The 26,868-nt window shown below is 45.1% G+C and overlaps 1 protein-coding gene across 30 annotated transcripts in view; it reads left to right on the plus strand.

The window, feature by feature from the left end:
- The window catches only part of NRXN1 (neurexin 1), an 806,593-nt gene that overhangs the window by 630,290 nt on the left and 149,435 nt on the right, over positions 1–26,868 (plus strand). The window lies entirely within an intron of this gene.

Here is a 26,868-nt window from a genome sequence, read left to right on the forward strand (position 1 = left end):
TGTGGCCGGAGCCTCTGAATGTATAAATGACTAATGTATATTCATGCTGTCAGCAGCAATTGAAAGCCTCCTACTCTCCTGACCACAAGAAATTACATTCTGCTTTTTGTTCTCCTCCAGTCATTGTGGCTGTTCCATTCTACCCGTGGGGAAAATAGCCTTAAGACCCAGTGAAACAGAAAGGATTGCTGGAGAGTGTTCAGAACAATGTCTCTCTTCATCCTTTTATCTGTCTTTTTTCCTAACTTAGCTCAACTTGTCCTCAACCATAAGGATAAAACCTGTGCTGGGGTAAGCTCTGCGTGCACAAGGACGCTCATGGCTCTGGTTTCATACCCAAGGGTGCCAGGCCTGTTGGAATTACTTCTGGCCATCATTTCAATTGTGCTCCTGGTGCTGCACGGTACAAAAAGCACACCCTCAGTTTTGGTCAGTTTGATCATGATGCATGTAAGAATTTCAGAAGGGGAATCATAAGCAAAGCAAACCTGTCCACATGTTTCTCTTTGCACATTCATAGATTCATGGAATTGTTTGGGTTGGAAGGGAGGGACCTTAATGATCATTTAGTTCCAACTCCTCCTACCGTGGGCAGGGACGCTTTCCACCAGACTATGTTGTCCAAGACTCTATTCAACCCAGACTTGGACACTATCAGGGAGGGGGCAGCCACTAGATCAGGTTTCTCAGAGCTACATCCAGCCTGGCTTATAAAACTTCCAGGGATGAGGCTTCCATCCCCTCCCTAGGCAACCTGTTCCAGTGTCTCACCACCACCCCAAAGGTAAAATCTAAAATCCCCCTGAAATCAGTGTTTTGACCATGACTGATTTTGGTGAGGTTGGACAAATTTGTGTGTTGGCAGTGGCTTTGAGTTGAAAATGCTTCCTTCATCTTATATTTCTACTTTAGTAAATGTCTGCAAAGGATCTGTAGCATCTAGGAAAGGTGCATTGGAAGGAAAAGGGAGAAAAGATGAGGTGGGTTAAAGCAGTAGGAGTTTTGGACAATGAAGGCCAAGTTTTCCACACCTGAACTAATTGCATTCACAGTGACAGTCCTGACACATGGGATGAGAGTGAAATAACCTCTAATTCATGAAGCTTGCAAGCTGAACTCCATGAAAGTGAAGGCAGACAATAAAGAATTAAGCAGCTGTGCAACTGTTGAGTTAGATGGGGACAGTGGAATGGTGATGGAAAGCATCAGCACTGCGACAGGGTTAAAAATGTCTTAGCCTCAAAGCACTAAAAGTCTCCACAGGTGCCCTGATCAGTTTCAGGGATGAAATGGGCTCAAAGGCTGAGGTAAAGAGAGACGTTCATCTGAAGTGTGTCACATCGCTTTTGCGAGCAAAAAGAGTGGCAGGACGCTTAAGGGAGACTTAACCCAGGAGAAGTATTTGACTGGGATGAAGACAGCAGAAAAAACAAAAGGTTGGAGTCTGAACTTGCCTTTGTGTAGCACCACTGGCATCAGTCAGGCTTGTTGCAAGTGGGGATAATAAAGCTTTCGCTTAGGTTAGATTAGAACTTTGAAGTTCAAAGGCACATTTGAAGATTTATAGGGTCACATCAAGCATCAGTTTTTAACTTGAACTGCCTCTTGACATCTGCTTCAGTGACAATAGTCATGATGGTTGACTTGCGGGAGGCTTTTTTGTGCTGCCTTTCCCCCGCCCCGTTCTGTTCCTAACTTCATCTAGAAGTCTGTTTTCAGGTACGTTTGGCTTGGGATGATTCCTTCAGGTTGGTGTTCACACTTTCTAAACACCCTTGTCCTTCTTGAATCATGAGTGCATATCAGGTTTTATCTCTGACTTTTCCATTTTGTACTTGATTAATGTTTATAAAGATGTAAAGGGTGAGTGCCAAGAGGATGGAGCCAGGCTCTGCTGGGTGATGCCCAAAGGGCAATAGGTGGAAGCTGAGACATAGGAAGTTCCATGGAAACAGGAGGAAAAAAACTTGTTCCCTGTGAGGGTGACAAAGTCCTTGAGCAGGCTGCCCATGGGGGGTTGTGGAGTCTCCTTCTGTGGAGATAATCAAAAGCCCACCTGGATGTGTTCCTGTGTGATCTGCTCTAGGTGATCCTGCTCTGGCAGAGGGATTGGACTGGATGTCCCTTCCAGCCCCTAATAATCTGTGATATTCTGCAATAGCTCTTCTCCTCTTTTCAGTTTTAAACCAGTAGCATTTAATTTCTGTGAATTTATTTTTTCTGTTGTGTTTTGGGGGGTTGGTTGGTTGGTTGGTTTGGTTTTTTGTTTTCCTAGACTCACAGAATTGTCGGGGTTTGAATGGACCTCTGCAGATCATCCAGTCCAATGCCCCTGCTAGAGCAGCTTTTTAGTTGCCCTTGGAAATTTTATAGCTTTGTTTTGTTGCTTTTGTTTTTGGTTTATTGGGGGTTTTTTGACAAGAGAATATTGTTTCTCATAACATTGTTTTATGTTCAATTCTTAAAGAGTTCATGTCATTTTACAAGAGTTAAACAGAGTGTTATAATTGACTTCACTCAGTTTGGGGGGGGGGAAAGAAAATAGTAGAGGTAGCAGGAAGCAAGAACGTGCTTTTCAAGTCCAATCAGTTCTGCACTTGGTTGCAGTGTTTTTGGCTGCTGGAAAGCTGCTGGATCCTTTTATATGAAAGATGTGAAACACAATGAATATGGCTTCATGTTTGGCAAGGTCTTTTCTCTTCCACTGGCTTTGATTGCCTGTTTATCCACGAAGCCCCTTGAGTGAAGTCCTGGTGCTTGACAACACCTCCTTGATGTATGTGGTTTTCAGTGATGAGAAGCAAGCACACATGCCGAGCCCAGGTTTGTTAAGAGTTAGGTTCATATATTTATTGGTTCATAGAATGCTTTGGACTGGAAGGGACCTTGAAGATCATCCAGTTCCAAGCCCCCCACCGTGGCCAGGGACACCTTCCACTAGACCAGGTGGCTCAAGGCCTTGAACACCTCCAGGGAGGGGGCATACACATCCTCCCTGGGCAACCTGTTTCAGTGTCTCACCACCATCACACTAAAGAAGTTCTCCCTCATCTCCAATCTAAATCTGCCCGCTTCAACTCATTCTCCCTCATCCTATCACTACATGACTTTGTGAAAAGTCCCTTCCCTTCCTACCCCTTTCAGGTACTGGAAGGCTGCTGTAAGGTCTTCCTGGAGCATTCTCTTTTCCAGGCTGAACAGCCCCAGCTCTCTCAGCCTGTCCCCACAGGGGATGTTCTCCAGCCCTCTGATCATCGTGGCCTCCTCTGGACCCACTCCAGTAATTCCATGTCCCTCTTATGCTGGGGGCACCAAAACTGGATGCAGTACTGCAGATGGGGTCTCATGAGCGCAGAGCAGAAGGGGAATTTGAGTTGCCTGATGAAGAGATGAATCTTTACTGTGATTAAAATGATACAGGTTATGTTTACTACTACTGCCATTTCTTTTATCCCACATCCATCTTTGATTTCAATGTAGACAGGATTATTTTAATTCAATATTTTTATGTTACTGCCAGAGCTATGTAGGAAAGACTCTCTTCAGTGCAGTAGAAAGTTAAGGGAGGTGATTGAGTGTGCAGCAGATGTGTCCTGTGACTTAGAACAAAGATCATTCCTGGGTTTGTGATCTAATGCATCCATTCCCCTCATGTCTGGAGAAGAGTCTCCCAATTTCGGGAGGTATAAGAACTTTAATGCTAAGAGATAAAAATGAAAAATGAGAACATCTGTTTGTTTATTGCATAAGAGAATATAATGTCTGGAGGTTAGGCAGGAACATAATTTTCTGTAACCTCTTTTCAAAGAGGCAGTAAGAGAGCCATGTGCACACAACCAACTTGGAGGATCAGCTGGCAACTCTATAAACAATTTTTTCCCTGGCTAAATTATAGCTAATTTTGGTGAGTGACTTTATTTATAGTCACAGAAACTTCATCCTCCTTCAACTTGTTTTCAGCCTTCCAGAATAAGCCAATGTTCTGTGAACATGGACACATGTCCTTCTACACTTCACACTTGCATTCGTTTTGGCCTTTTACAACTTTTCCTATTAAAAATGAGGTTGCTCTCACCTTGATGTCCCTCGTGACAGGAAATTGTTGGGCAGTGTGGGATCATTAAGCTTGAGGAGGGCAGATTTAGACTGGAGATTAGGAAGGAATTCTTGGCAGTGAGAGTGGGGAGACACTGCAACAAGTTGCCTAGGGAGGTTGTGGATGCCCTCTCCCCGGAGATGTTCAATGCCAGGCTGGATGAGGCCTTGAGCAACCTGTTTTAGTGGGAGGTGTCCCTGCCCATGGAAGGGAGTTAGAACTAGATGATCTTTAAGGTCCTTTCCAACCCATTCCATGAATTGTTTTGTGCTGTACTTTACCACTGCTTCACCTTGGTGCCCATTGGCTGTCAGCAACACTGGCTAGAGCATTTAAACATTGTGATGGTGACAATAGTAGTAGTAGTATTAGCATTATTATACAATGACAATAACAACAATAATCACAGTAATAATTATTATTATGCACCATCACTGCTATTATGTTCTTTGATATCACAGCTAACTAGAAGAAAGGTTAATAACATCATTTTCCCCTTGGAAAATGCTGTCCTCTCAACCTGATCTTATTGTGTTTAGATTTATTTTCTCTGAAGCTTTAAAGAATTTTCAGGGTTTGTGCTGCTTTAAACAGTGCTCTAAATCCAAACAGCATTCCCATTCTCTGCATATCACTGGAGGTCTTTAAGGAAAGATTGGATGTGGCACTTGGTGGCATGGTTGAGCTGATGTGGTGGTGTTAGGTCATAGGCTGGACTTGATGATCTCAGAGGTCTTTTCCAGCCTCAATAATTCTGTGATTCTGATTCTGTGATATCTCAGCTTCATTCGTGGCCAAGGACTTCTAATTTCCTGCAGGCTCATGGCAAGAGGCTAAAGATTATCAGCTGCACTGATGTCCACTGCTGGTTAATCCATTATTAGCATTATTATTTGCATCAAAGCAGTGCTTAAATGCTTCAATCAGGCATGTGATCCATGGGTGTCTTTGCACACATATATAGATAATAGGAAACAGTTTTGATTCAAATGCCTGATGGAGCAAGCAAGAGAAGTATAGTAGACAATAGTGAGGACCATGGTGTGTAACACTGATAAAAGGGATGTGGCAAAAATCCCTGGTGCTACTTTGAAAGTAATCTTATTGAGAACAAGCTGAGTTTGGTTTTAGTGTTCTCACATTGACCTTACAAAGCTCCTTTAAAGTTTCTTTTACAGCGTCCTCTCTTACTGCTCTCTCTCTCTGATTCTCATGGTGTCCCCAGTGGTCAAGGGAACCTGGCTGGCTAAAGAGACTGTAAAAGCAGAGCTACTGCATTTCTTTTTATTGCTAATCATTCCAGCTCCTGGCAGGTGGCCTAATTGCCAGACCAAAAGGAAGCTCATGAGATAGGTGGCCATGAAACTGGCCCAGTGACCTTCAGTAAGATACATGGGTTCTGAGGTCTCACACTACACTGGGACAGTAAAACATTATCGCTGCCTGAACCTTCTCAGAAGACTGTGGGAAAAAAGGGTTTATTAAATGGAATTTACAGCCGACTAGAACTTTAAGAATTGAAGCAAAACATGTTTAGTCATTTCTTTTCATGCCTCCTTTGGTACAGCCAGGAGAGCAGCCAGTGCAGAAGCAGAAGCTTCCTCAGCTGCTGCTTTCGCTTCTCTCTTCAGGTGCAGAATTCTTGCTAATGTTAATCATCTACCTGCAGATGTGAGACACACACCCAAAGAAAGGGAGTTGTGCTTATTGACTCCAGTTGGCTTGTTCTGTGAATATTCTATCAACTAAGGTCTGTCAGGGGGCTGGAAATGGCTTTCTGCAGCAAGGCAGGGAACTGCAGTCTTTCCAGGCTTTATTTATTTCTTTACATTAAAAACCTTCTCTTCTCCTAACTCATTGCTGTACCTTTTGTTTTGTTTTCCTTCCTGTTCTGCAGCCTCAAGTAATGATCCAAAAATGAACTAGGAGTAGAGGAAGCTCTGCTAGATATATAGGAATATAAATTAGAAAGGGAAAAGAGAGGAAGAAGGGAAATGTTTGGTGTGGTCTTTTCTGGAGGTCAGCAGAGGGGCAGGAAGGTTTTATTTGATCGCTCAGCTTGCCTACTTGCCAAATTTCCCGTTAAAGTCATGGGATGAAAAGGCATATATTTGAAATCACTGAATTGTCAGGGTTGGAAGGGACCTCAAGGATCATCCAGTTCCAACCCCCCTGTCATGGGCAGGGACACCTCACACTACATCAGATTGCTCAGAGCCACATCCAGCCTGGCCTTAAAAACTGCCAGGGATGAGGCTTCTACCACCTGCCTGGGCAACCGATTCCAGTGTCTCACCACCCTCACGGTGAAGAACTTCTTCCTAACATTGACTCTGAACCTACCCTCTTCTAGTTTTGCTCCATCCCCTCTAATCCTATCACTACCCAACATCTGAAAAAGTTCCTCCCCAGCTTTCTTGTAGCCCTCTTCAGATACTGAAAGGCCACAATTAGGTCTCCTTGGATCCTTCTCTTCTCCAGACTGAGTAACCCCCAACCCAGCCCTCTGATCATCCTCATGGCCCTTCTCTGGTCACGTTCCAGCACCTCCAGATCCTTCTTGTAATAGGGGCTCCAGAACTGGACACAGTAGTCCAGATGGGGTCTCATCAGAGTGGAGTAGAGACTTCTTGTTAGATGCCAAACATGGAATTGGAGTTTATTGCTTATACTGCCTTGAGCCAGCCCCTTGCTCCCCCACCCTTTTTCTGCTGTTGTTTCTATGGCTTTATTCTTGCTGTCCCTTGAAGAAGGCTGCACTCCCCTGTAACTCCAGTGGCAATACAGAAAGAAAAACCTCTTTTTTCTTTCTTCTTTTTTTTCCCCCCTCCTCTTCTGTGTTCTGTTCTATTGTATCAGACACAGCTTTGGCTGTGCTGAGGCTCTCCCTTGGTGTAGCAGCCCCTCAGGGTTTCTGTCCCTGTAGCCATAACTTGGTAAGTGGATCCATGCATCCATTACTGAACAATGAGGTTATTGATACAGCATGTTAGGGTTGCAGGGGAGAGCTGCTGTGATAGCAGATCCAGCCAGGGTTTTAATAAGGCCACTGAGCACAACAGAGGGATGAAAGTTACCAGGCTGTGTTTTTATTTGGTTGCCTCAATGTTATTTCTTGCTGATTTCCAGCACGCATGCTGGTGACTGCTCTCTTCCTCTTTTTTTTTTTTTTTGAGAGTATAAATGAGGATCTCATTAAATTTAAAGCTCAGCTGTGCTGGAAAAAATATTACTGAAGTTAGAATCTTTGCTAATATCTTAACATAAGAGGAAACATCAATACTGCCTTTGCCTGCTTGCCTCGGAGCTGCCCCAATTTAATCAAAGCATTTTATGTCTTGGAGACCTGCTTATTGTGCAAAGGGCTGTCCTCTGGGAAGCTTGGGATTTGTTTTCAGCCTGGCACAGTAGCTCTTTGCATGCAGGCACCTGTTTGCTATAGCCTGGGCACAGGTTAAAGTGAAACAAAGAGCTGGATGAGAACCAATAACAGGCACTTGCAGCCCAGAAGGCCAATGGCAGCCTGGTTGGCATCAAAAGAAGCATAACCAGCAGATGGAGAGAGGGGAGTCTGTCCCGCTGCTCTGCCCTGGTGAGACTTCACCTGCTTGCTCTGCCTTTAGATGGGAGTTCCTTCAGGGGACAGCACCATGCTCACCCCTCCAGCTGAGCCATTTTATGAGGAATGTGGTAGGAGCAGAAGAATGATAGGGGTAATATTTTTCGTGGTGCTGGTCCAGCAGCAGCATCAGCAGTCGTTCTTCTGAGATGCTGTGAACTTTCACAGTCACCCTTGAAGGAGCAGGCTGTCAGGAGCAGCCAAGGGGAGCTCTCACACAACATGGAGCTCCATTGCAGTTCTGGCCAGCATGTGGAACAAGACCTTTGCAACATGGTGGGGAGGGAAGAGAACTTCAGTTTAGACTGGAGTCATGTTGAATTTGGAGACTCAAGAGGGATGGAGGGAGATACTCAAGAGAGCCAAGGAAGTCCTGGAGAGAGTCCAGTGGAGTGCCCCAGAGATGCTGAGGGGACAGGAACATCTCTCTGATGGGGAGAGGCTGAGTGAGTCCTGGGGCTGTTTAGCTTGGAAAAGAGCAGACTGAGAGGGAATCTTCTCAATTCTGATCAGTGAGTAAGGGGTGGAGGTCCTGAGGCTGGAGCCAGGCTCTTTTCAGTGATAGGACATGGGGCACCAGACACAAACTGGAACTCAGGAGGTTTCACTGAAGTCTGAGGAAAAAATTCCTTCCTGTGAGGGTGGCAGAACACTGCAGCAGGCTGCCCAGAGAGGTTGTGGAGTCATCTTCTCTAGAGTGATTCAAGACCTGCCTGTAAATGTTCCTGTGCAGTCTGCTCTAGGCAAACCTTCTTCAGCAGGGAAGTTGAACTAGACGATCTCTTGGGGTGCCTTCCAACCTCTACCATCCTGTGATGCCATGATTTTATTTCAAATTCCTATCCTGACCCAGAGAATTCCCATAGCACTTACAACACTATAGTGGGAGGTAAAAATCATGCTCCCAGCTTAGAGGCAGAGCAACTAATTTGGATAGGTGGTTCCTAGACCTGCCCTAGATTTAGAACCTCTCCTTGATTTGAATAACTGAAAACTAGATAGGGGCTGAGAAATTTAACTAATGAGACTCTTCACTGCTTCATTCTTCCCTCTTACCTTCAAAGAGTGTTGCAAAAAGAAGGGATTCATGGCCATGAATGTTCTGTGTAGAAATTCCTAATAGGATGAAGTCTGACAGCCCTGGAAAAATGCTCCAGGAGCATGCATTGAATGTGGGAAAACAAATGGTGCATGCGTGGAGGTGATGCAATGCAGAAGCTTCTTCCCCCATGCTGAGTAAGAGGATGAAAAGAGCAATTTTTCCCCCTTCACATTCCCGTGCCCAAAATAGTGTCACTTCTGCAGACATGTCTGGTGCAGTGCTTTCTGGGCTCCCTGTTACAAGCTGCAGCTGCACAGCTGCATTGCTGCTTGGGAGAGCTGTGAGGAGTAGCAAGGGGACTGAATCCATCTGCTGGTTCAGAAAGATCTTTCATTCACACACACAAATTGCACAAACTTCTGGCTATTACAAATGGTGGTTTGTATTCTGCAGTGGTGTGAATTGAGTCCTCTGTTAGGGCAGGTAATTTTCTCTTTTTCATAGCTAATTCTGGGGATTGTTTGCTTTCTGTTGTTTGGTTAGTTGTTTGGTTTTTTTTTTTCCTCAGGTATGCCATGCTTTATTGCATTTTACCATGGGAACTAAAGTACTTGCATGACTGTCTTACAGGATTCAACCACAGAAGTAAACTTTTAAACTCCTCAGGTGGCTTGAACTCAAAGATCTGTTTTTCACAACTGGAGATGTAAACTTTTAAATCCCAGAATGTGAAGGGTTGGAAGGGACCTCTAGAGGTAATCAAATCCAAGCCCCTGCCAAAGCAGGATCATGTAGAGCAGCTTGAACAGGAACACATCCCGGAGGGTTTTAGAAGTTTCCAGAGGAGGAGACTCCACATTCTCTCTGGGCAGCTTGCTTTAGGGCTTCACCAGTCTCAAACTGTTGTTGTTCTTCATGTTTAGATGCAACTTCCCATGTTCAAGTTTGTGCCCACTACTTCTTATCCACTGGGCACCACCCCATCCTCCTGACAGATACCCTTCAAGTATTTCTAAGCATTGATAAGATCAAGGCTGATCTTCAGTGTCTCTGGGGATGGGGCTTCAACCACATCCCTGGACAACCTGTTCCAGTCTTTCACCACTCTCATTGTGCAGAACTTCCTCCTGATGCCCAACCTAAATCTCCCCTACTCCACTTTCAAGCCATTGTCCTTCTTCCTATCCCCACAGGCCCTTATGAACAGTCCCTCCCCAGCCTCCCTGTAGGTCCCCTTCGATACCAAAATGCAGCTCTATGGTCTTCCTGGAGCCTTCTCCTTTTCAGACTGAACATCCCCAATTCTTTGAGCCTGTTTTCATAGAAGAGGTTCTCCAGCCCTCTGATCATCTTTGTGGTCTCCTCTGGAGTCACCCCAACAGGTCCATGTCTTGCTTGTGTTGGGGGCCCCAGAGCTGGATGCAGCACTGCAGTTGAGGTCTCACTAGGGCAAGGTAGAGTGGCAGAATCGCCTCTCTTGACCTGCTGGTCTGCTCTTGTCTTTGTGCAATTGCTGTCTCCATCTCCTACACCCAAATGAGTCACCTGTAGATTTTTTCATACGAGTTCCAGGAACTATTCAGAGGCAAATGCCCATGGTCTGTTATCATGCACTTGCCAACAGCCTGAAATCTGCTCCAAACAGTCACCAGGAAGCCATAGTTCATTTTGCTGTCACCTAATTGCATGCACCTGCTGGTGACAGCAGTAAAATTTGATATCTCTGACATGATGGCAGCAGATGGGGTGCTCAGAAGAGCTGCTTCCATTTTTCTTCCTAATGAGCATCGTCTTTTCTCTCCTTTTGCCTTTTCCCTGTGCTGGGGAGATACAGAGAGATGCTGGGAAAGAGGATGGCTGCTGCAGCAGAGCTTAATGGGACATTGCTGCTCCCCCCATTTCACCTAATAATGTGTCAATCAAATAGTCATGGATGAAACTTCCTTGTTAATGGAATTAGTGGAAGAAATGACTTTTCATCCTCACAGGAACTCTGCAACAGCGCTGCTATGGTCAGCATCTGTAAAGCTACAAAAGAGGAAAGACTTCCAGGGGGAGCCAGTTTCCCTTTTCATGCTCACAGCTAAACAGAGGCTTCTCAGTTTGGAAGGTTGTCCTTTTTCCTCCCCCCCCCTTTTTTTTTTAGGGGTTGGGGGGGAAGGGAGAGGGTTGGATTAATGGGAGGAGATTGCTCATCCCTACAAGCCTTGTCTCCCTGTAGCCAGGCACTCACTGGCTCTTGTACTGATGTTTTAAAAAGTGTGCCCTGGTGAGCAGTAATGCACAAAGGATTTGCACTTTCCAAGGAGATGAAAGCACCATTGCTAGCTTGATACATTCCAGCTGCAAACACCCTCAAGCATAAGGGGGGTGGGGGTAGGGGGTGGGGAGAGAGAGACAATGAATCATTAATTTTCTGCAGGAGAAACTGATCTGCCTTTGAATTAAGTCCCTTATATGAACCATAGAACCACAGAATGCTAGGGTTTGGAAGGGAGCTCCAGGGATCAAGTCCAGTCCCCCTGAAAAGCAGGACCACCCCAAACCAGGCTAGGGAGGGGCTGTTTAGGAGAGCCTGTGGTGATAGGACAAGGGGCAATGGTTTGAATCTGGAGGAGGGGAGATTTAGGTTGGATGTCAGAAGGAAGTTCTGCACAATGAGAGTGGTGAATTACTGGAATAGATTGCCCAGCAAATGTGGTTGAGGCCTTGTCCCTGGAGACATTCAAGCTCAGGCTTGCTGTGTCCCTGGGCAGCCTGCTCTAGCTGGAGGTGTCCTTGCTGAGTGCCGGGGGGTTGGACAAAGATGATCTTTGATAGACCCTCCCAATCCAATGCAAAGTGTGAGTCTGTCAACTGAGAGTTCATCTAGTCCACTGGTCCAGTGCATCTGTGGAAGTGCAGCGGTCTTAGTGCAAGTATTTCAGCTCGTGAACAGATGATGCTAGGACCTCCTGCTGCAAGAGGCAAGTTGGTTGAGGCAGTTGTTTGCTGGTGTAAACACAGAAACGTTTCATTTTTGCTGAATCTGAGTGTATCATATTGGTTTTGCAGTAAGAAAACTGTTCAGCTGGTGATTCCCATTGCTGAGCTGTTTGGCTTGGGACTTTTAAAAGCACTTCTCATAGGGGCACACACAGCTTCTACTGATAGTCATTTAAGCACTTTGGAAATGTCTTCCCAACGTTCTGCCCATAATTCCTCCAGAGGAATGACTTGGGTAATGTTGGCTATATAAAGCTTTTGCAGTCTGAGTTTAGAGAGTTTAGAACTCTTTAATAAGCAGGGGGTTTACTTAAAGCATTCAGTGGACTTTGCTGCCCCATGCTGCTCAACGCAGTCGGGGGTGCAGACAAATACATTGTGCAAATGAGCAAATATAGACCTCATCAAAGCCTACCCAAGGCCATCAAAAATCTCCCACTGTGAGAAGCGTTGGCTCAGACCCATAACAAATAAATAGGGGGGGGGGGGGGGAAACAGCAAAGAGATTGCACCACTGATTGCCCTTTATTCTTGTAGTTGAATAACAGCATTTAATTAACAGCGTTAATTAGTTTGTTTCCCAGCTCTCTACCTGTTGTCTGAATGTACCTGCACTTCTCTCTCACCAGCTGTCCCCACTCCTCAGTGCTGTCACAGTGTATTACAGGATCACAGGATGTTAGGGGTTGGAAGGGACCTCAGGAGATCATCAAGTCTAGCCCCCATGCCAGAGCAGGACCATAGAATCTAGCACAGGTCACACAGGAACAAATCCAGATGGATCTGGAAAGTATCCAGAGAAGGAGACTCCACAACCTCTCTGGGCAGCCTGCTCCTAGTGCTCTGTAACCCTCACAGTAAAGAAGTTCCTCCTCATGTTGAGGTGGAACCTCCTGTGCTGTAGTTTATAGTGACAATATTATTTACAGTCTTGCTGCAAATGTTCAGCCCAGCTGATAGAACTGGAAATTAAAATCACAGCCAGATCCCAAACAAAAACTTACCCCAAGCCCTGCTCCTGCCTGCCTGCAGATCCCTCTCCTGGGATTTGGCTTAGCTCTTCCTTTATTATTCCTCCTTTAGGCTCAAAATTTCTCTGGCAACTGCGTGGGAAGGAAGAGGTCTGCTGGTCCCACCCCATCTCCCCTTTCCACCCCTTTGCATCTTCATCCGAGATGCTCCCCAGCTCAGTTGAGTTTTATTGCAATGCAGTGCTGCACTTCAGCCATCAGCTGAGATGCATCTTCAAGCTACATCATTTTTGTTTTCTCTTTAATCAGGCTCTGAAACTAAATAAATATGCAGCAGTAAATGCTCCGTGGTATATTTGGTAAGATTAACAGTCTTCTGGTAACATAACAGCCCGTGATAGTCTTTGCTGTTTAGGTTCCTGCTGAGAGGAGAGGAAAAGCAGATAGTTGGGTGAGCAAATTATAAAGTATGTGGGTTAATGAAGTGCCTGTCAGAAAGCTGGATCTTGCCTCTTCACATCCTTTCTCCTTTTATTGTTTTGCTAACAAAGCTCTTCATTTTCCCAGGCTTGGGAGACTGAACCTTCCCCTTTCATTTTCAGTGCACACCTACATCATAAGCAAGAAAAAACCCCACCAACCCCCCCAAAAAATTCAGTGAAATATTTCTCAATACAAGTACATGCTGTGAATAACTTTAAGTATTGAAGTAATAGAAGTGCTTACTGAGGCATGCAAACCTTCATCTCTCTTTGGGATCCCATTTGGACTAATAAGGTATTTTTAAGCTTGGATTACTGCAGATTTTCATGATACTTCCCTCTTATAGCCTCTATTTCTTTTTGGTAGGGACAATTTGACTGTCTTTAAATACAAGGAAGGGGCAAGGGATGAAATGCACCCTTCTTTCTCTGTGTGCTCACTCTTTTATGTAGCCAGCTCAATCTGTACACTTGTTCAGGAGATTATTTAGGTGGTTCTTATATCAACAATGAGCCTGTGATTTAATTTCCTCCCCCCCTTGCACAGTAGGAGGGTTTTATGCCAGGATTTGTGACCTGCACTTATAGCAGAGGAATAAAAAAAAACCCCAAAGCCACAAACCAGCTCATAGCTAAGAGGCCTATTAGTGACTTGCAAAGAAGAGAGGATGGGGATGAGTTATTACTGAAGGCATTTACTGCCCCGTATTTGCCAGCAGCAATAACAGAGGCAGCACTCTGCTAAGATCTGCTCAGGAAATGTGGCTGCAGAAGCAGTTTCTCCTGTGTATTTTCCCTTCCATCTAAATGTGCTCCTACCTTAACTCTCAAGACAACATCTCAAGGAGGAGAGGGCAGAGAGGTTTTTTCAGATGTAATAATAATTGATTCATTCATGTCTACACTTTGTCTTGGCTTAAATTTCCTTTGGAGAAAGACTTAGGGGTTTTATACATTTGTAGAATGGTTTAGGTTGGAAGAGACCTTAAAGATCACCTAGATCCAACCCGCTGCCATGGGCAGGGATACTTTCCACCAGCCCAGGTTGCTCAAGGTTTCATCCAGCCTGGCCTTGAACACATGCAGAGAGGGGGAATCCACAACCTCCCTGGGCAACATGCTCCAGTGTCTCACCACCCACCCTGTAAAGAATTTCTTCCTAATCTCCAGTCTAAATCTACCTTCTCAAGCTAGGTTTTGCTGAATAAAAGTAAAAACTGCAAAGGGCACACCAAAAAACTATAAAACCATCTCTTTTCCAAGTGTCCTGGCTTGCACTTTGCAGACCGAGATGTGTAATTGAAAGATCTTCATCTCTGTGGCTTTTGCTGTGCTGTTTTGGGGAGGAGCACTGTGTCCTCACAATTTCCCTGGCATCATCAGTGTTATCCATATTGTACAAAAGATGAACTGAAGCAGAGAGAGACTGAAATTACTCTGGCAGTTTATGGTACTGAAGAGTATTAAGCTGGGAGTCTCCTAACCCTGAGACTTTTTTGTTTTCTTTCTATGTCCTCTGCAAGACTGAGAGAAGCATTAGCAGGTGCAGGCAAGTAATTCATATACATTCTAAATGTCTCTTTCCATGAGGGTTTGTGCTTCAGTTGCATGTAATAATAATCACCAGCAGTTTTCTGGTCTGCAGAAGCTGTACTGGGAAGCTGATAATAGTGTAGCTGAAGGCTGAGGAGCTTGTGGGATTTGTTTAAATGCACAATGTCATTATGTGTTTTTTATTTCTAATACAAAGCACAGTGAAAAGCAGTGAAGCCAGCACTAGGGCACAAGTCACACAATCACAGATTCTCCCCAGACATATATCAAAGTATCATACAATGATAGGGGTTCGAATAGAATAGAATAGACCAGGTTGGAAGAGACCTTCAAGATCATCGCATCCAACCTATCAACTAATCCAACCCACCTAAACAACTAACCCATGGCACCAAGCACCCCATCAAGTCTCCTCCTGAATACCTCTAATGATGATGTCTCCACCACCTCCCCCGGCAGCCCATTCCAATGGGCAATCACTCTCTCTGTGTAGAACTTCTTCCTAACATCCAGCCTAAACCTTCAGAGATCATTGACCTTCAGTGATCATTGAGTCCAATCTCCCTGCCAAAGCAGGATCACCCAGGGCAGGGCACACAGGAACAGATGTGGGTTGTCTTGAAAGCCTCCAGAGAAGGAGACCCCACAGCCTGTCTTGGCACCCTGCTCCAGGGCTCCAGCACTCTCACCATAAAGAAGTTTCTCCTCATGTTCAGGTAGAACCTCCTGTGATCCGGTTTGTCCCCATTGTTCCTTGTCCTATCGCTGGGCATTTCTTGTTGCTGTAATTCTGTTTCCAGCACCCATCTGAACCCCCCAGGTTGGATTATTGCTGTTGGGAAGCATATGTGTCATGTTTTATTTGATCTGAGATGGGCTGGAGCAGCCTGAAGCTGACCGCATTAAAGTTCCAAGAGGCTTAAGCAGAGAAGTTTCAATTTCTCCCTTTCTCACACTGGCTGTGCTAGCAAATGCCACTTGCACTTCTTGGTCACCTATCAATAGAAATTTACAGCTGAAGAAAGGTTTTCAAATCGTAATGAATTAAAAAAAAAAAAAAAAGAGAAAAAATATAAAGGAAACAAAATAAATCAATAGTTTTTCATGACTGCCTGGAGCTTTATGATTTGGCTCACTGGGTTGGTTAGAAAGGCTTGCAGAAGCTATTCTGTTGGTAGCAAAAAGGTACAAAATACTATTTGTTTGGGTTTGGTTTGGGTTTTTTCCCAGCTACTCTCTCCACTGAGTTGTTGTTTTAAGTCTATAAAATATGAAATGATGTTGGAAGCCTCTCCATCCATTCCATGCAGGTTTCTGCACGATTTTCTCTGTGCTTGCAGTTGTGTTTTGGGTTTTTTTTTACACTTAATTGCTTTTTAAAGCAAAGCAAATTCTAATAGTATCCTTCAAAAGTCTTGCCCAAGGGGGCCAGAAAATCAGCAGTTACAGATAGTACTTTTTACGTCCATATGTTCTACTATATTCTCTATGGAAAAATGTGTTGGGAGGCGCTTTGGGAGATAGGAGGACTAGGAGGATCACAATAGCAAGTAATAAAGAATGAGGGCAAATAAAGAGCAAGCTTTACTTCTTCCTTTACTTGCAGAATGTTTCAAGCAGACTTCCATACTGTATGGATTCACAGAACCATAGAATGGCAGAGGTTGGAATGGATCTTAGGGGGCTCCAAGCCCCTGCCATGGGCAGGGATGCCTCTCAACTGGTTTGTTGCTCAGGGCCTCACGCAACCTGGCCTTGAACTCCCCCAGGCAGGAGGCATCCTCAACCACACTGGGCAACCTATTCTGGAGTTTCACCACCCTCATACTAGAGACCTTCTCCCTAAGATCCACTCAACTCTGTTCCCCCTCAGTTTCAAACCATTCCCCCTTGTCCTGTCTCTAGACATCCTCATAAAAGTCCCTCTCCAGCCTTCCTCTAGAATCCCTTCAGAATCACAGTATCACAGAAACATTCAGCTTGATCAAGACCCTCAGGATCTCCAAGTCCAACCGAGAACCCTACTCTACAAGTTCATTCCTAAATCATAGCCCCAAGCACCATATCTAAATGACCTTCAAACACATCCAGGGTTGGTGACCCAACCACCTCCCTGGGCAGCACATTCCAATGCCTGATCACTCTTGGGAAAAAATTCTTTTTAATGTCCAGGCTAAACCCACCCTGGTGCAGTTTGAGGCTGTTCCCTCTTCTTCTCTTGCTAATTACCTGTGAGAAGAGATCATCACCAACTGGGTATTGGTGTACATACACTGACTATATACACTGACCATGTACCCATATGGTCATACACATACTCACTCTTGCACTGGTGTCAGCTCCTGAACCAGGTAGTTTAAGGATACCAGGGAGTCTCAGGACTTCCCAGACCCCACTGGTAGTGCTGTCTCTGCAAGAATTGTTTCAGCAGGATAAGAGGAATAAAAACCTGGAAAAGTTGAATCTTGCTCTGAACAGCTACACTGGGTTCAAAAGATAGCATTATTATTTCTTTTTTCCTTTAACAAAACAAAAGTGCAATTGAAGACTCTGAGCTGAGCCATGAATCAGTCATTCTGTGGAGAGAAATGTGTTCACACACAGGAATTAAGGAATAAGTCAAACTGCCTGCCACAGAAGTTGACCCTAATTAAGGTCAATTCTCCTCGATAAGTGATTAATCAGGGATCCTTATTATGGTTTAGTCTCTTTGTTAACAATAAACAGAACATTATTTTAGTTTTATGGTTGGAATAAGACTCTCTTAATTGATAGCATTCTGCAGGAGGTAAACATTCATCAGCACTGCAACTGCTACGCTGAAGTAATTTTGAGTTAGAGCAGTGTTGTTGAAATCAGTCAAAGAGGGTAACTGCAAGGCCAAAGAATGTACAAGTGCAGATTCTCAGGTCTTCTGTGATTTATTGTTTGCTTATGAAGTGAAAAAGGGCACTGAGGTGCTGGCGTATGTCCATAGAAGGGCTACAAGGCTGGTGAGAGGTCTGGAGAACACAGCTGGCGAGGAGCAGCTGAGGTAGCTGGGGCTGTTAAGCCTGGAGAAGAGGAAGCTGTGGGGAAACCTCATTGCTCTTTACATCTCCCTCAAAGGAAGTTGCAGTGAGGTGGATGTTGGGCTCTTCTCCTTCGTATCAGATGATAGATTGAAAAGAAATGGCCTGAAATTATGCCAGGGGAGGTTTGGACTTCGTTGATCATTGTCAGACCTTTGTCAGGGTGGCTGCATCTGCCCCAGTCACCTACTTCTGCCCTCAAGTGCTTACAAATGTTATTCATTTATATTGTAGTTCCTCTAGAATGGAGTTTGCCATCACTGTGTTGCTCTGCTCATCATCTTAGCACCTGGACAATTTTTGCTAAACAGTAATGGCAAATACTCTTTCTGCTTGTCCATATTTCTATTTCACTGTATGAAGTGTGTGTGCAGCAGAATGTTCTGTTTCACCTTTTCATTCATGTATAAGTATGCATGTGTAAAAGCAAAGATATACAAACAAATAGGGTGCCAGAGCCCTGGGGCAGGCTGCCCAGAGAGGTTGTGGAGTCTCCTTCTATGGAGATCTTCAAAACCCACCTGGATGCTTTCTGGTGTGACCTGCTCTAGGTGATCCTGTTTTGGCAGGGGGTTTGGACTGGATGATCTCTGGCGGTCCCTTCCAACCCTTAACCTTCTGTGCCCCTGTGATACAGAGAAGCACCTGCATATTTGTATAGATCACAATGTATTTATATTGATGAAAAAAGGTGGCAAAGGTTTTGATTGTCAGTAATAGCATATAAGTAGTTTTTAGTTTTCGAGTGTGGGATGCAGCACAGAAAGAAAACCCATAATTATCTAGCAGATAAAGTAGGTCCAGAGTAGAACCACAAAGAAGATTAGAGGGCTGGAGCATCTCTCCTATAAAGACAGACAGAGTTGAGGCTGTTCAGCTGGACAAGAGAAAGTTCCAGGGAGACCTTGGAGCTCCTTTTCAGTTTCTGAAGGGAACCTACAGTGAGGCTGGGGAGGGACTGTTTAGAAGAGCTTGTGGTGATAGGACAAGGGGCAATGGTTTGAACCTCGAGCAGGGGGGATTTAGGTTGGGCAACAGGAGGAAGTTGTGCACAGTGAGAGTAGTGAAATACTGGAACAGGCTGCCCTGGGATGTGGTTGAAGCCATGTCCCTGGAGACATTCAGAATTAACCTTGCTGTGTTACTCGTCAGCCTGATCTATTTGGAGGTGTCCCTGCTGACTGCAGGGGAGTTGGACAAGATGACATTTGGGGGTCCCTTCCAACCCTGTGCAATCTGTCAGTCTGTGAGATAAGAAACAGAGCTTAGTAGAAAAGCAGCTCCAGTGGTTTCCTTGGTTGTGGTGTGCGCTGTATGCTGGAGTATGTGGAGTTTCTCCACAGCAGGGTGGGCACAGTGTTTGCACAGTGCTCTGCCTGAGCAATCCCCGGGATTTGCAGAGCTGAAAGAGGAATAGGGAGAATGCTCACTGGGGAGATCTGTCAATCACAAATGCCCTTTACAATGGGGAGTGAGCCAAGCAATCTGTTAGCAGCTGCAAGGCAGAGCAGAAGAGGCAAAAAGGTAGCTTCAGTTCAGGTAAAAGAAAACTGTGCATGATGTCCTCTAATGATGCTACCACTTGATGAGGCTGTTTGTGGGCAAGGAACAATTTGGTAAAACAAGAGAAGAGAAAGAAGTAGGGTTTGCTTTTTATAGCCCTGAAGTTATCAGATTTAATGCAGAAAAAGGTCTGAAAGGCTGTCTGCTTGCACAGCCACACACACAGCTGCCTTACATGATCCTAGACTAAAACCCTTTGGAGTCTAATGCTCTAGAATAATTTGCTCAGGAGTGCTGAGCTTACCCATGTGGAAACCTCACCTCTGTGATTTAAGCAAAGTCAGTGAGACATCAGGTGATCTGCTGCAGAGCACAAGGCATTTCAAGCATAAGCTAGGCAGAAAGCTGGGTAAGATGATGCAGAGTTTTTTTCCCCTGCTCTGGTTTTAGGAAGTCTTAAGAGTAGGACTTGATCCAACAAGACCATGAAACCCTTTCCCCCCGACTTTATGCTTCCCACCCCTACCCCCCCTTTCCTTTCAGAGATGGAATAGGATGAGGGGAAATGGTCTTAAGTTACACCAGGGGAGATTTACATTGGATATTAGGAAAAAACTCTTTACTGAAGGGATGGTCAGGCATTGGAACTGGCTGCCCAGGGAGGTGGTGGAGTCACCATCCCTGGAGGTGTTCAAAAAACATGTGGATGTGGCACTCAGGGACATGGGTAGTGATAGGACTAGGGGGAATGAGCAAAAATAGAAATGGGTAGATTCAGATTGGATGTCAGGAAGAAGTTCTTCCCCATGACGGTGGTGAGACACTGGCACAGGTTGCCCAGGGAGGTGGTGGAAGCCTCATCCCTGGAGGTTTTTGAGGCCAGGCTGGATGTGGCTCTGAGCAACCTGCTGTAGTGTGAGGTGTCCCTGCCCATGGCACTGGATGATCCTTGAGGTCCCTTCCAATCCTGACAATTCTATGATTCTATGTTTTAGTGGGCATGGTGGTGCTGGGTGGCTGGTTGGACTAGATGATCTTAGAGGTCTTTTCCAACTTTAATGATTCCATGAGTCTCTTTCCTGCTACCCTGATGTATTTGCAAAGATTCATCTGGTCAAACAGCCTCAAGGGTGCTTACAGCCTTCAAGTAATAAAAGATTTATATGCCACAAGTCAAAGATCTGCCAGCCTGCTGGGTTGCAGGTTGGATTGACTGAGATAAAGGTAAGAGATGTATTGTGGGGTATCTACTTATAGTAGGGGTCTTTTAGTAGGGTAGCTACTTATAGTAGGGTATCTGCTTGTGATGGGGGTCTTCTGGGGTGTGAAATCTTGTCCCTTCTTTTTTTTTCCTTTTTAATTTTCCAATAGTCCCTTACTGCTGTTAATGCTGTAGAAGGATGAAAATGGAAAGAGTGATATGCCTTGTTTCTGATAAGCTTTTTGCTAGGAAAACCTTGATCTTAGCAAAGCCAGATTCTTACTAAAAACACTGAAAGCACATCATTTACATCAGCTATTTGTCATGTATTTTTTTTTATGGAGCCAGTCCAGAGGAGGGCCATGGAAATGGTCAGGGGATTGGAGCACAGGCTGAGGGAGCTGGGGTTGTTCAGCCAGGAGGATGGCTCTGGGGAGACCTAATAGCAGCTTTCCATTACCTGAAGAGGGCTACAAGAAGGATGGAGAGAGACTGTTTGCAGAGGCCTACAGTGATAGGATGAGGGGCAATGGCTTCAAAGTAGAGAAGGGCAGATTTAGATTGGATGTTAGGAACAAGTTCCGCACCATTGATGGTGGTGCAGGTTGCCCAGGAAGTTGGTTGGGGCTCCATCCCTGGAGATAGTTAAAGTGAGGCTTGCCAGTGCTCTGGCAACCTGATCTAATTGAGGATGCCACTGCTGACTGCAGAGGGGGTTGGATTAGATGACCTTTAGGGGTCCCTTCCATCCCAGACCATTCTATGATTTTTACCATCGCATCTCTTCCCCACTGCAGTACGTGAGAATAGCTGTAAGAGAGAATAGCTGTAAGAAGCAGAAGCCTTGAGGTAAAAAAAAAAGTGAGAACTACTGAGAGGTGCCCTGGTTTTACCACATTACTATTAATAATGTGACCTTGACTTCAGTGGAACTCCTTCAGCCTTTTAACTTTCAGAGGTAAATATCTTCCACCTATATAAAAATAAAAGCAGGAAGCAATGGAAGTAGATGCACTGAAGGGCAAAAATCCAAAGGGAGGTTAGAATAATGCCCTAAAAAGTTGATTGTTGGTTGCCTGAGAGACCCCATTTGCTAAGTGATGATTTCCCAAAGTTGTAGAAGTCTACTGTAAAGTATAGAAGTAAAGAATTTGTAGCTGAATGAAAGGATGTGATTGTTCCATTCCCTGGTGCAGCTTGCAGATAGTGATGCATTTTGCAGTTTTGGCTGTTTGTGGCTGTTGCACTACGTGTTGTAAAGCAACTATTTATATACTGTTGGGGGTGGGGGGGTGGGGTTAAATACCATTGTGTTCATAGAATCAATAAGGTTGGAAAAGATCATCAAGTCCAACCTGTCACCCAAGACCTCATGACTACTAAACCATGGCACCCAGTGCCACATCCAATCCCCTCTTGAACACCTCCAGGGACGGTGACTCCACCACCTCCCTGGGCAGCACATTCCAATGGCCAGCAACTCTGTGCGGAACTTTCTCCTCACCTTCATGAACACAAATGATGTATTTGGACATCATTCAAGCCTGATGCTGACCCATCCTAGTGAAGACAACAACAGTCTTGACTGTTCCCTGCTTCAGAGAGCCTTACAGAGCCTGGCAGTACAGAACTGTAACATGCAAAGCTTCCTTGCTATAGGTTAACTTCTGCTTTGATTTTGTCTGATTGGTTCAGGGTTAGCATTTTAAAATATTTGTCAGGTTTCTTTTGAAGCAATTAAGTTTATTTGCAGGTCTCTTGCATGTTGGAGAACACATAGTTGATGGTGCTGATGCTGTTTTGCAATGGTTCGAAGATTCACGGATTGCACTGGGTTGGAAGGAACTAGCAAAGGGCATCTTGTCCAACCCCCTGCACTCAGCAGATACCTCTAGCTAGATCAGGCTGCCCAGGGACACAGCAAAGCTGATCTTGAGTGTCTCCAGGGATGGGGCCTCAACCACATCCCTGGGCAACCTGTTCCAATATTTCACCACTCTCATTGCACAGAACTTCCTCCTGATTGTCCAACCTAAATCTCCCCTGCTCCAGTTCCCAACCATTGCCCCTCATCCTATCATTGCAGACCCTTCTAAACAGTCCCTCCCCAGCCTTCCTCTAGGTCCCTTTCAGCTATTGAACCATTGCTCTAAGGTTTCCCTGGAGCTTTCTCTTCTCCAGGTGGAAAAGCCTGATTAGTTCAGCCTGTATTGATAGGAGAGGTGATTCAGCACTCTGATCATCTTTGTGCCTCTGCTCCGGATGCCCTTCACCAGGCCCATGTGTCTCTCGTGTCAGGACCCCAGGTGTGTTCCTTGCAGAAGCTGTTTGCCAACACTCATGATAACCTGTACACATCCCTCACATTCCTTTGTGTCATTTCTCTTCCATGGGGGTTTGGTTCTGTTAGGATGCCAGAGTTTTGTTTTCAAACCTTGGAGGCTGTTAGCAGCAGTAATAGAGCAGAAGGTAGCAGTAGGAATTGGATTTTGTTTTCACCTTCCAGCTCCACACTGGATTTCACAGTCCAGTCAACTGACACTGTTTGATCACTTCATTTGCTACATGTATTCGGTATAAGGATCCTTACATGCTCACAGCATTAAGTGATCAAAAGAAGTGAGATCCTCTGTTGTAGCATTGATAATGGTCTACTCCACACCGCGTATCTCGGCACAGCATGCAGGGAAATTGTCACACTGGGTTTGATTCTGAAAGATCTTCAAGATGAAGAAAGGTAAGATAAAGGAAGCTACTGCTGTTGAGGAAAATATACATTGTATTGAAGCTGTGCTATAGGATGACTCTGCTCGTGACAGTAAGAGAAAGGACTGCTCAGAAAATGGGAAAACAGCCAGGACTTTAACAAGCCAGGACCTTCTGGTGATAGGATGAAAAGGAAGGGATAGAAGCTTGAAGAGGGCAGAATCAGAGTGGAGATTAGGAAGAAATTCATTCCAGTGAGGGTGGTGAGACACTGAAACAGGTTGGCCAGGGAAATTGTGGATGCCTCCTCCCTGGAGGTGTTCAAGGCCAGGCTGGATGAGGCCCTGAGCAACCTGGGCTAGTGGAAGGTATCCCTGCCTATGGCAAGGAGGTTGGACCTAGATGATCTTTCAGGTCCCTTTCAAACCAAACCATTCTATGAATCTATGAATCTATGATCTGACTTTTTCCAAGCAGTCCAAACCTGTGCCATGTTGTAGCTCTGCTGCCTGGGAATAACCATAACTGTGGTTCCTTAGGTGAGGTCCTTTGAAGTCAGTTGTATGTTGGTTTTATAGGCCAGTAATTGATTTGTTATTGTTGTTTGTTTCTTTGGGTTTGTTTACTTCTCCTTCTTGTTGCAATAACAAACTCTTCCAGACACATGTTTCTGAAGTGAGAATGTTGTGTTTTCTTCATTGTACAGAGTGGAAAAAATGGTCATCTAGGTCCACTGTTCAGATCCTCGGCTTTAAATCATATTGTAAGCAAGGTTTTGCTTTCACAGAATCACAGCATTTTAGGGTTTGGAAGGGACCTCCAGAGATCATTTAGTCCAACCCCCCTGCCAGAGGGCAGGTCACACAGGAACACATCCAGGTGGGTTTTGAATGTCTCCAGAGAAGGAGACTTGAAAACCCCTCTGCATAGCCTGCTGCAGGGCTCTGCCACCCTCACAATAATGAATGTTCTTCATGAGCCAAGAGGAATTAGGTACAGATTGTTTTGCTTTGGTTTGGTTTTTTTCCAGTTGCAGATCCCAAAGCAACAGACAAAGAGTTACAAAAGAGTTCTGGAAATAAATCTGCATTCAGGGAATCAGAACAATAAAGGAGTGCCAAAACTGCATTAAAACAGTGGTTTTGAGAAGTTCTTTGTCCCAGTGTTTGTGGTAGGCAGCTGGGAATATTCAAGATTGTCATTAATGAACGGTAGTAGGTGTTCAGTTTTCATTAAAGCTCGATAGGAGCTGGGCATTTCTTGGTTTTTTAATAATTCCCTACAGATTTTTAATATGAGGAACCCTTTGACCCAGATTCTGAAAACTTCATTACTTGCCTTTTCAGGAGCATGTGTGTTAATCATATGGTTATTAATCATTGAGTATGAAAGCCTGCACAAGAATTTGCTGATTCTTTGCTTCTGGTCCCAGCTATACCTCCCACTGACTCTGACTCTGGATTTGGTTTAGACATGCAAATTATCACAAGAGTTCTGTGAAGCTTTTCTCAGTACAGAAATCAATACCTTTAAAGCAGCACAATTGCCAATGTGGATTACATTGTACTGACATCAAGGTGCTACTCCTTGGGGTTTCTTTCTTGGAGTATCTTTGCACCTATGGATAGCTGCATCCAATCCTAGGAACAATATTTTAATAACTTCTGTGTTAAAAACATAAAAAAACCAAGTGGAAAGGAAACCAAGTTTTCAAATCTTACTGTGCTCATTACTGTGTTCACGATGTGTCCAGCAGGTATAGGGAGTTTCTCCTCCCCCTGTGCTCTGCCTTGCTGAGACCACACCTGGAATACTGTGTCCAGTTTGGGGCTCCCCAATTCAGGAGAGACAGAGACCGGCTGGAGAGAGTCCAATGGAGAACTCCAAGGGTGATGAAGGGAATGAGCATCTCTCCTATGAAGAAAGACTGAGAGACCTGGGGCTGTTTAGTCTGGAGACGAGAAGGCAGAGAGGGGACTTCATCAGTGACTATAAATATCCAAGGGGTGGGTGTCAGGATGAAGGTGCCAGGCTCTTTTTGGGGGTGCCCAGTGATAGGACAAGGAACAAGGGATACAAACTGGAACACAGGAGGTTCTACCTCAACATGAGGAGATACTTCTGTATGGTGAGGGTGCTGGAGCCCTGGAGCAGGCTGCCCAGAGAGGCAGAGGAGTCTCCTTCTCTGGAGACATTCCAAACCCACTTGGATGTGTTCCTGTGTGCCCTGCCCTGAGTGATCCTGCTTTGACAGGAGGATTGGTCTGGATGACCCCTGGAGGTCCCTTCCAACCCCTAACATTGTATGATTCTTTGATGTATGTTTGGGGAGAGTGCTTGCTATTTCTGAGGCTGGAAATGTTATCATCCCAAGTACACAAGCTCAGAGGTGGCTGCCTGTGTGGAAAACAAGCTTGCAGAAGCAGTGTCAAGGCATGTGAGCTACCTTGGCCAGCAGTGGAAAGACTTTCTTTTCCTTCAAATTAGGCTCTCTTTGGAGTAATGGCATCTGTAGACTCTTCAATCTGTCTTAACCATCTCTTGGTGAGACATTAGCGAGGTCAAGATATTTCTGTGTGCCCTGCTGTTTTGACACAAAGTATCATGTTAAGGGCTGACTGCTTAAATTGTTCTTTACTGCATATTTTGTTAGCAAAAAATTAATTCTGTGTACTGCAGTAATGCTGCTGAGTGGATAATAAGATGCAGCCTGCTGCTGCTGCTGCAGGCTCTACACCATATGTCTTCCATAACTATTTGGGGGGCTGGTTGTTAGGGTAATTGTATCATCTCAGTAATTCATCATCAGAGTAACTGGAAATAATACAGCTGTGATGTATAGCAGAGAGATACACAATGGCTAGAACTGCACAGGAAAAGTGCAGGCTGTGAACTCAGGTGCCAAAATCATCGACTCATGGATTGCATTGGGTTGGGAGGGACCCTCAAAGGTCATCTTGTGCAACCCCCTGCACGCAGCAGGGACACCTCCAACTAGAGCAGGCTGCCCAGGGACACATTGAGTCTGATCTTCAATGTCTCCAAGGATGAAGCCTCAACCACATCTCTGGGCAGCCTGTTCCAGTATTTCACCACTCTCCTTGTGCAGAACTTCCTCCTGATGTCCAACTTAAAACTCCCCTTGCTCCAGTTTCAAACCATTGCCCCTTGTCCTATCATCATAGGCCCTTCTGAACAGTCCCACCTCAGCCTTCCTGTAGGTCCCCTTCAGATAAATGCAGCAATATGGTGTTCCTGGAGCCTTGTCCTCGCCAGCCTGAGCAGTACCGATTCTCCCAGCCTGTCTTCATAGGACAGGTTCTCCATCCCTCTTGGTGATCCTTCTTTGGCTGGGGGGTTGGACTGGATGATCTCTGGAGGTCCCTTCCATCCCCGAACATTCTGTGATTCTGTGAAGCCAGTGTCACTTCTTCCACTTAGTCTTCCACTTAGGATGGTACACCTCAGTTGTAAATTAATGTGATGCTGAGCACACTTTTCACTTCCCTGTTTTAAGAGTCACTGCTTTAAGGCTAGAAGCTGCTTACTTTGTGTAGAGCAACATGTGGGGGTGCAGCAGCTCTGCTAGCATCTGTATGCATTTGCATAGCTAATATTGTTACCCTGCCAGTGCTATT

The sequence above is a fragment of the Dryobates pubescens genome, chromosome 2 (genome assembly GCF_014839835.1).
Source record: "Dryobates pubescens isolate bDryPub1 chromosome 2, bDryPub1.pri, whole genome shotgun sequence".
Taxonomy (NCBI): Eukaryota; Metazoa; Chordata; class Aves; order Piciformes; family Picidae; genus Dryobates; species Dryobates pubescens.